Consider the following 9318-nt stretch of genomic DNA (forward strand, 5'->3'; position numbering starts at 1 on the left):
AATTGACTTATAGTTGCTTTCTTAAACATTTCTTATAATTAATTGCTCACATATACGATTTCGTTTATCAACACCAGCAGCAGGTAAAATTCTATTATAATAAATTTCATTTATGTTTCCATTTTGTTCTTACTTCCTTCACAGGAAATTCATCGTTTTTTAATAAACATATATGACACAATGACACAACAAGCGATTATGTACTCAGGAATTAAATCAGTTCGATTCATGTCGAGAACTATCATGAAACTGCGAAATCTTTTTTTAAGTAATTCAAATGGACGTTCAATTGCTATTCGTGCAGATGAATTACAAAAATTTTATTTTTTTTGGCTTACTGATAAGTGCCCATTATCTCGATATGTTTTTTTTTTGTATAGCGAAGGAAATGCCTTTATGCATCCCAGACCGGTCTTCTGTCTGGGTATGTCGGACTCGATACCGCCCTGGTATAATACCGACTAAAACCTCCGCTTTGCCCTTGCCTCTGGTCTCCACGGAAACCGCCGTTAGGCATTACTTCGTGGGGGGAGGATCTAGAATGATATAATTCTTAACTTGTTATAATCAATGTTATAATTCATAAACATTATTCAGTAGAACCTCGATTATCCGGACCTCGGTTATACGGATTCGCTATTATCCGGACTACCAACCGCGACCAATTTTTATGTATGAACATACCTACAATTCGAATTTTTGCACGATTTATGTTGCAGTTTAGTATATGTATCTAATATAATCTAACAAAGTTCGGATAAGGAATTTTATTACGCGTGCATATAACGCACGGTCTATTTATTGCAATTTTAATTAATTTTTGTAATTAAACCACTTCTCATAGGCCTATAATATTTTACAAGGTTCGATTTTAAATCAACTGTATCACCATGCGAAGTTTCATCAAAATCCCAGAAGAGTAAACCTGAGGGTTCCCTTGTAGGAAAATCTATATGTACATACATAAGAAAAATGTTAATTACTTATTAAACATTAATTTTTGTTGATATCTATGTATGTATTTGTTATTTTTGAAAAATACACATAATTATCATTCATACATTGGATTATCCGGATGCCTATCGACAAGAATTAGTCCGGTTAATCGAGATTCTACTGTACTTATCTTTTAAATGGGCGAAGTCCTATTCGCCCTTTCTCTCTCTATAGAACGCAGGTCCATTAAAACGTCTCTCGCAAATCTGTCCATGGCGTTCCAAGCAGCATCACTTGTCAGCATCACTTCAACAACATTACCTGGGGTAATTCTGCGTCTCAATGTCTCTTCCACATCATCCCGTAGAGCACCAAATCGCGGGCACACGAAGAACACATGCTCAGCATCTTTGATTTCGCCCAAACAATATGCTCAATCCGGCGAGCTATCGTGCTGAAGCGGTGTAGGTAGGCTCGAAAACAGCCATGCCCCGATAGCATTTGCGTAGTATAATAATTTACTTCGCCATGCTTGCGACTTAGCCAGACTTTGATGTTAGGAATGAGACGATGCGTCCATCTGCCCTTCACTGCGACATCCCACAGTTGTTGCCATCGGTCAATGCTGTTCTGCCGTTCTTCTAATCTCAACTTTTCAGGACTCAGTTGTTGATGTCTTCTATGATAAATTGCCCATCTTTCCTCTGCTAAGACTAAGAGAGGCACAGTTCCTGAAATGACGCACACTGCTTCCGCCGATACTGTGCGAAATGCGCAAGCAATTCTTATACCACTGAGACGATATAAGGGCCCTGCCATTCTCCTCGATTTTTGAGATTTAAGAGCATCAGCACATATGGAGATACCATATTTCAGCACAGAAGTAACAACTGACGATAGTAATATCCTTCTGTTTAGGACCTCCAATATTAGGCATCAGTCGAGCAAGTTTCGTCCTAACTATTGACGCCTTAGCACTAACGTGTTCCACTTCCATTGAAATTCAAACGAGCATTAAGCATTACGCCAAGGCAACAGATGTGAGGTTTTGACGTGATCCCAAGATTTCCTATCTTTAGCTTGATGGTCTCTATTGTTTTTCTACTAGTGATAAGAACAGCTTCACTTTTTTATTGTGAAAATTGGAGATTCATTGTTCCCATCCACCGATTAATTTTTTTGAATGTAATATCGAATAGACTTACGATGTCATCAATTTGTTTGGAGACAACTACTATGGCAACATCGTCTGCATATGCTACTAGTTTCACACATTCTGGAATCTCTAGTCTCAATAGGCCATCATACATAATATTCCACAGCAAAGGGCCTAGAACAGAGCCCTGCAGCACACCTCCTGTTATATTATATTCTTCTGTACCATCGCGTGAATCGCGGAACATTAGAATTCTATCTGTAAAGTAGCTTGCGACTATATTGCAGAGGTATGCTGGCACGTTCTTGTCACGGAGTGCATTCATAATGCAATCCCAGTTTGCTGAATTGAAAGCATTTTTTATATCCAATCTAGCTACAAGGCAGTACTTTTTTGCACCCCCCTTCCATCTGGTTCCAGCAATTGCCTCCTTGGCGGAATTAACTACCAAGTTTATAGCATCGATAGTTGATCGCCCTTTGCGAAAACCATACTGATTGTCTGTTAGGAATGGGTCAACTATTGCATCTATTCTTTGGTGAATTATTCTTTCAGAAATTTTACCCGCTGTATCCAGCATGCATATTGGACGGTAGGATGATGGTTCATCTGGTGTTTTTTTTCCTTTGGGAATAAGCACTAATCTTTGCTGTTTCCATTTTCGCGGAAAACCCCCTTTTTTTAGGCATGTATTATATGCATTAAGAAACATTGTCGGAAATGTCATAATTGATGTTTTTAAGGCAATATTAGGAATTCCATCTAAACCCGGTGACTTACTATTTCCAACGCGATGACAAGCTTCCATCAGTTCTTGCAGTGTTATAGGTGGAATATCATTCAGTTCTACCTGTGTTACCTGGTAGTTTAAATTAGGTTGTCGTGGAAACAAAATAGTTACTATTTTATTCAATAGTCGTGGGCAAGTTGGTGAAGGTATTGGCTGGCTTTTGAGGCGAGACATTACAGTCTTATAAGGTCTTCCCCATGGGTTTTCCTCGACTTCATTCAGAAGTTCCTTCCAGCACCTAACTTTACTATTTTTGATAGCTTTATTTAGTTGCCGACGTGCTAGTTTATATTACGCTACCAGTTGTGCAGAATTAGTAAGACTATATCCTCGCTGAGAGATCCTTCTTTTCTTTAGGCACTCTTTACGAAGAGAGCTGATTTCTTCAGTCCACCAGTGCACAGATTGTCTTTGCTTCATGCCATGCTCGTCATACTGATATCACAGGCTTCGGTTATTCTCTCCATCAGCTCTCTAGTATGCTCATCTGCGTGTTGTGAAATTATCTCGATATGGTGTAAGTAAATGTTTGTAAAGAGGGTAAGCTGCATCACCGGCTAAATGAGATTCGTTCGGGAATTTATGTTTATCGTTGAGGTAATTATTCACTTCTGTTAGACGTAATACTCGTGCGTCATGTACAGAACCAACATTCCCAGCATAGCAATGAATAAATTTACATCGAGCATCACAAATAGCGCAAAAATCCTTAAAAACTCGCTCACGTGATTAACGGACGCCCCATATGTATAAATATATTTAACTTAAATAAACAAATTAATTATCTATTTTCTAGTTTTTAAGAAGTTGCTTGATCCAAGTCTTTGGTCAGATGATATATATCCGAAGAAGTTGTCTTTGACAGAAGATAGAAACAATTGGAGTATTCAAAAGATTCGGGCGCACATGTTTGCAGGCAGTCCTAATTAAACAACATCGGGTAAAAGTTTCAATTATTTCATAAAACAGTATTGTAAGATATTAGATTGTTAGATATTAATTATTAGATATGTACTCATGTTTCTTGGCCTCTGATCAACCCAGATAGATGGGCAGGTTTCAAAGAGCAAAATGCATCTATTTTTTATATTATTTTCACCTAAAACTGAAGCAAATGTTTGGTACTTTTTAAATTATAACAAAAGATTTTGAATCAGATAGTTGCATAATTGAGATGATTTTAAACGCCCATGGATCATTTCATAAACATCTATCAACAAAATATAACAATTGCTCTATAAGTGAACACTGCGCTCAAATCAGGGGCGTGGCGTGCCTTGGCGGGGCCCAGTATCAGAATTTGTTTGGGGGCCTCCCTCAAGAAGATTTTTTTTACAAAATATAAAAATTCATAAAATTGAAAGAATATCTATTTATTTTTCTTATGATTTATGTATCTCATTTTCTCTCATTTTCTGAATTTTTCACAAATGTTTCCAGATATATATTCACTTTCCTTGAAATTTTTTGAAAAATTACATTATTTAATGATCTTTAAATTATATAAAGAATCTGTCACTAGGAACGTACAGGTCAATTTCAAACGATTAGTTTCAATTTTAAACATTTCTTCTAGCAGTTGCGATTTTAATTGGAGGAGCCAAGACAAAAATGCACGTTGTTATTCCGTTGAAAAACTGGATGCATCCATCACATCTTCAGATTTTTAAATTCAAACCTATTTTTAGAGCCATCAATTGGTCATGATCTTATGAGATTTTTTTTATAGTATTTCTTTACAGTAATTCAGTCGACAGATTTTTGGAAACGTTTATTAATTCACCATTTCAAAAAGACAAATTAAATTACTATTTACTTCGCAATTTTTTTGAAATCTTTGTTTGGTTTGTGAAATTACAGGTCCAAAATTCTCTCATCTTGTGATAACTCATCATAATAACTTGCAATAACTCGTCATAATAACGCTTCATTATCTTTTGTCTTTTGTTCTTTGAAATAGTTATTGCAATCCATCTGGATTAGTTTTGTAGATTTGTTGACAAGAATATTAGCTTATCGAATGTGCAAAAACTTTATTGAATAAATTGATTGCTAGAGCTTGCAGAAATATTGCAGCAAATTTCAATTCTCTTAAAACGTTAGCTTACACGTTGAAGTTCAATAAGGCTCGATAATAAAAGTAAATGCAAACTACGGTAAAATTATTCATTTTTTTAAATATTGTTTTGCTTTCTGATTGTGCTTGTTGGGGGCCTCCCTGACTCGGGGGCCCCGTATTATTGATACGGCGATAGTTACGCCCCTGGATAATATAGTGACTAGTAATAATTTAATAAATGACAGATCGGAAAGTATAAATAAAAAGTTAATAGCAGGTTTAATTGAAGAGGCAAATTCAAATCAAACTAATGATAAAAATTCAGTAGTAAATGAAAACAATGTCATTTGTTTATATTCGAATTGCTAGATTCCGCTTCAACTTTCATTACACTTGTTGACTGTATGGGAGTATTAATTATTAAGTTTGTTGATGCACTAGTTAAATTTGCAGATTGTTTACGTAACTGTTCTGAAATGAATTCAGAACTAGTATGTGAATCGTCGGCGATTACGGCGGACTCAATAATTAAATTCTTCATTGCGAACCCCAAAGGGGTTCACTACTAAATTGGTAAACAATGTGGCATTCTTTGTATTGAACACTATTTAGTAATGGTTTAATGAATATGTAGGTAAACAACAAATTGTTAATGATAACGGATGTTTATTTATACTTTTACACTGCATGTTATATTGATAGAAGGCAAGCGATAAGTGTCTGTATTCGATAATAATAGATATGGGTTATATGCCCCGACCTTAACAAAGTGGACGTAAACTATTGGTGATGATACCATTGGTTTCCATTCCAATGGTAATCATAAGGAGGGTCGCTACAAATATTTAATTCACTTTATTATGAAAATTTGTATGAAAACCCTTACGGATACATTTGATTATTTTGTTATATAATACCTCACTACTAACTGATAACAAGTAACCAAGTGCCACCCACTATAGGGTTGCTTGAAGCAAACCGTGGTAAAATATAGCATTCTGAACAAACAATAAACAATTAAAGTATATCATTAATATAACTTGTACTTACAATATATAAGTTACAGAAATAAAAAGAGACAATATTTATTATTATTATTTCTCAAATGACTGACTTGACTTGATAAATTTCTATTTTTCAATCAATGTGTGGTATAATGTCGAGTGTAATACATTATGCATTTCTACCAAATAGATATTTTTGCAATTTATATATGTTGATTAAGGACAATGTTAACAGTAAGTGAAACATATGAAACAAAAAACACTATTCGTTACATCACAACTTATAACTAGAGATAAAACTAATGCTTCTTAACACTAACTGAAATATATTATAATGACTAGGTGTGACTATATCATTTGGAATACTGCTCCTCTATCAAGTGGTTTGGCGAGGCGTATTTACCGTACCATTACCAGTAATTCTTCCCAGGTATTTTATAATTGTGTTTAGGCTGTTTTTGCAGTTTTCAAGGAATTTCGCCGTCATATTCAGAATGGTATCTTTTATCGGTTGCAGATTAGACTTTCCGTGAAGGTATTTATTGGATTTAAAGTGTTTGGTAATTGGGTCTCTGTGTTCATTTAGGATTAATCGTATTACTTTATTTTGTAAAATTTGGAGCTTACGAATTTTACTATTGTATGTAGTGATCCAGATTTGTGACGCATAAGAATTTATTGGTCTTATTAATATAAGATATATAGGCTTCTTGTTTTTTGTGTTCAGGACACTATTTCGGTGAAGTAGAGATTTCAGTGCGTTCAATGCACCATAAGCACTATTTAGTTTGTTTTTGATGTGCTTAGTGAAAGTTAATTTTTGATCCAGTGTAATACCCAGGTATTTGATGTTATTTTTCCATTCAATTTTTTCCCTTCATTGGACACTTGTATATTGCTATGTGGAGTGCTTCTTTTGTTGGATTTAGAGAAAATTATTTCTTCTAAACTTGTACTTACAATATATAAGTTACAGAAATAAAAATAGACGATATTTATTGTTATTGTTATTATTTCTCAAATGATATATCAATTCGAAGGATTTAAGGATACTGCACTAGGCTATGAATCTGGTCAAGAACACCAATGTAATTGATTTAATATGGCATCAATAACCTAGTACATGTTCTATTCAACCATTTGTTTCAAGTGTTTTATTCAAGAATGGATCTAAATGGTAATCAGCACAATAATCAACATCAAATAAAATGATACTGTTCTAAATTCATTCTAAACATTACTCGCTTATTAACTTCCCGAAGGAGAAGTTTGTTTTCATAAAAAAATCCGATTCTCGACGATTTTGTTTTCTCGACGTTTCTAGCCATTCTGTATCGAATGCCACCAAATTTGGAAAATGTAGGTTTGTGTGTGTGTGAACAGATTTTGTGCCATCAGTGCCGTAAATCGACGTTTTTTTCCAAAACGATCGTTTTGTCAACACAAGCAGAAAGTTTTTTGAATCATTTAAATCGGATGTTTATTACTCTCAAAAACTGCAATTTTTCGAACATTTAGCTCGGTATCTCAGAAACGGCTGGATCTGCCTTTGCCAAAAACTAATCATCACATCTCTCTAACAATAGGAATCGAATGTTTTTGAACCATTCAAATCGGTTGATTCGTGCGCTCGAAAACGTGGGCGAAAAATTGTATCCATACACACACACACACATCTATTTTTTCTGAGGTATGCCAAAATGTTCAGTAACCTTCAAAACGTCGAGAAATGCAAAAATTTTCAATTTCGATTTTTGGACGATTACAATAACTTAAGTTTATAAGTTAAGTTGGGAAGTTAAAAAATATAATTTATTTTAATATAAACACTATTTACAGATTTACAGTTGTCGACATATTATATTAGCCAAGCTCAATATAAGGCAAGGAGCGATTTCTGTACTAGCATTTCACTCCGCAAAAGATGAACTTGAGTCTGGCGCCATTGACATTTCGCTTCCGTTGGCAGACTTGCGCCTAGTCGAGTGAGTGCATCTATTCATATTACTCTGTGGTCGTGCTCAAGTCACGACAGTCACGTGTTCTGTGTGTTCAGTAATTGCTTAAGGTGCGTCCACACCTAACGAACGAACATGTCGCACAAGAAAATACAAAGAAGAACGAACAGGAACACGAACGAACGCGAATAATTCCAAACAAACGCCTCAAAGCAGTGAGGGCTTGTTGAATCTTTTTGTTCGAGGATGTACCGTGAAACGTCATATTTATTATTTAAAATGGCGGGAAAGAGCAAAATTATTCAAAGCCAATATCTTATAATAAACACAACATAAATTAATGCATTAATGCACATTTTAACATAAAAAAGAAAAATGTTTGTCTACATTCGTGGTAGCGTCCACACTACACACACGAGTTCAACATGAACGAACAATTCCCTTTGATGTACCGACAAGTTGCGGAACATTGCTCGCCATGTTTGTTTATGTTCGTTCGTGATCGTTGGGGCGTCCACACTATGCTGTTGCCGTTCGTTCCGGTACGTTCAATTATGTTCGTTCGTGTTCGTTCGTTAGGTGTGGACGCACCTTTACGTTGCTTCGTGCTAAGCATTAGTTTCAACGTGTTTGTGTTTTGGTTTTTATTTCTCTTTTATTTAAATTCAGTGCTTTGGTAGACAAATAATCAAATGGCCTAAATTGGCGATAAATTTGTTTGCAGATTTTTGGTTAGTATCTTGATGAATTGTTAATTCAATGCGTGAAACAAAAACAAAGAATTTGACAGCATTCTACTTCGTATTCGCTTTGATTTTATATGTGAAATATTCGTTAAAAATGTTCGTGTCTTCCATGCTTGTTGTTGCAACATGCTGTTGATTTAATACAAAACACAATGTTAGGTTTATTTATGATTATTATGTACATACGCACGTACTTTATTCATTGATATCATTTCCAATTTTATAGAAACGCTATGACTAATATTCTATTTTAACACTGTAGTTGACATTAATTTTCTTTCCTTTTGAGACTATTTTAAAATATTTTATTTCTACATATGAATTAGTATAATATTCTTTACTTTCAGGTGTCGGTGAAGAAATTTTATTCAACATAATGGAGAGCCATGTGAATGTTTTGCCGAACAAAATCATCCTACATTTTATATCAATGCAAGGTACACTGAGTAATAACTTTTAGCAAGTAAGTACTTGCAAGTTTTTTATTGCAATGGATATAATCCTGATTAGTATTATCAAAAATAGCAAAAATGTTTTATGAAACACTTAAAGGCACATGCTGCCAGAATTCCATTAATGGAATTCTAGACGTTTGATCTGCTTTTATTGTCGGATCTTGCAAGTAAAAAGTATGTCTATATATTTATTAACAGTTATCAGCAAATATTG

The 9318-nt window shown here is 34.6% G+C and overlaps 1 long non-coding RNA gene across 1 annotated transcript; it reads left to right on the top strand.

Annotated features, from left to right (window-relative positions):
- The first annotated feature begins 3637 nt into the window (after positions 1-3637).
- LOC113381456 lies at positions 3638-9106 on the top strand. Its single transcript, XR_003367543.1, has 3 exons — positions 3638-3822; positions 7785-7930; positions 8997-9106. It is a non-coding gene; the product is annotated as an uncharacterized LOC113381456 (long non-coding RNA).
- The last annotated feature ends 212 nt before the right edge of the window (positions 9107-9318 follow it).

This window comes from Ctenocephalides felis, unplaced genomic scaffold (genome assembly GCF_003426905.1).
Source record: "Ctenocephalides felis isolate EL2017-DRISC unplaced genomic scaffold, ASM342690v1 CF-g0.4_SCAFFOLD_02905, whole genome shotgun sequence".
Taxonomy (NCBI): domain Eukaryota; kingdom Metazoa; phylum Arthropoda; class Insecta; order Siphonaptera; family Pulicidae; genus Ctenocephalides; species Ctenocephalides felis.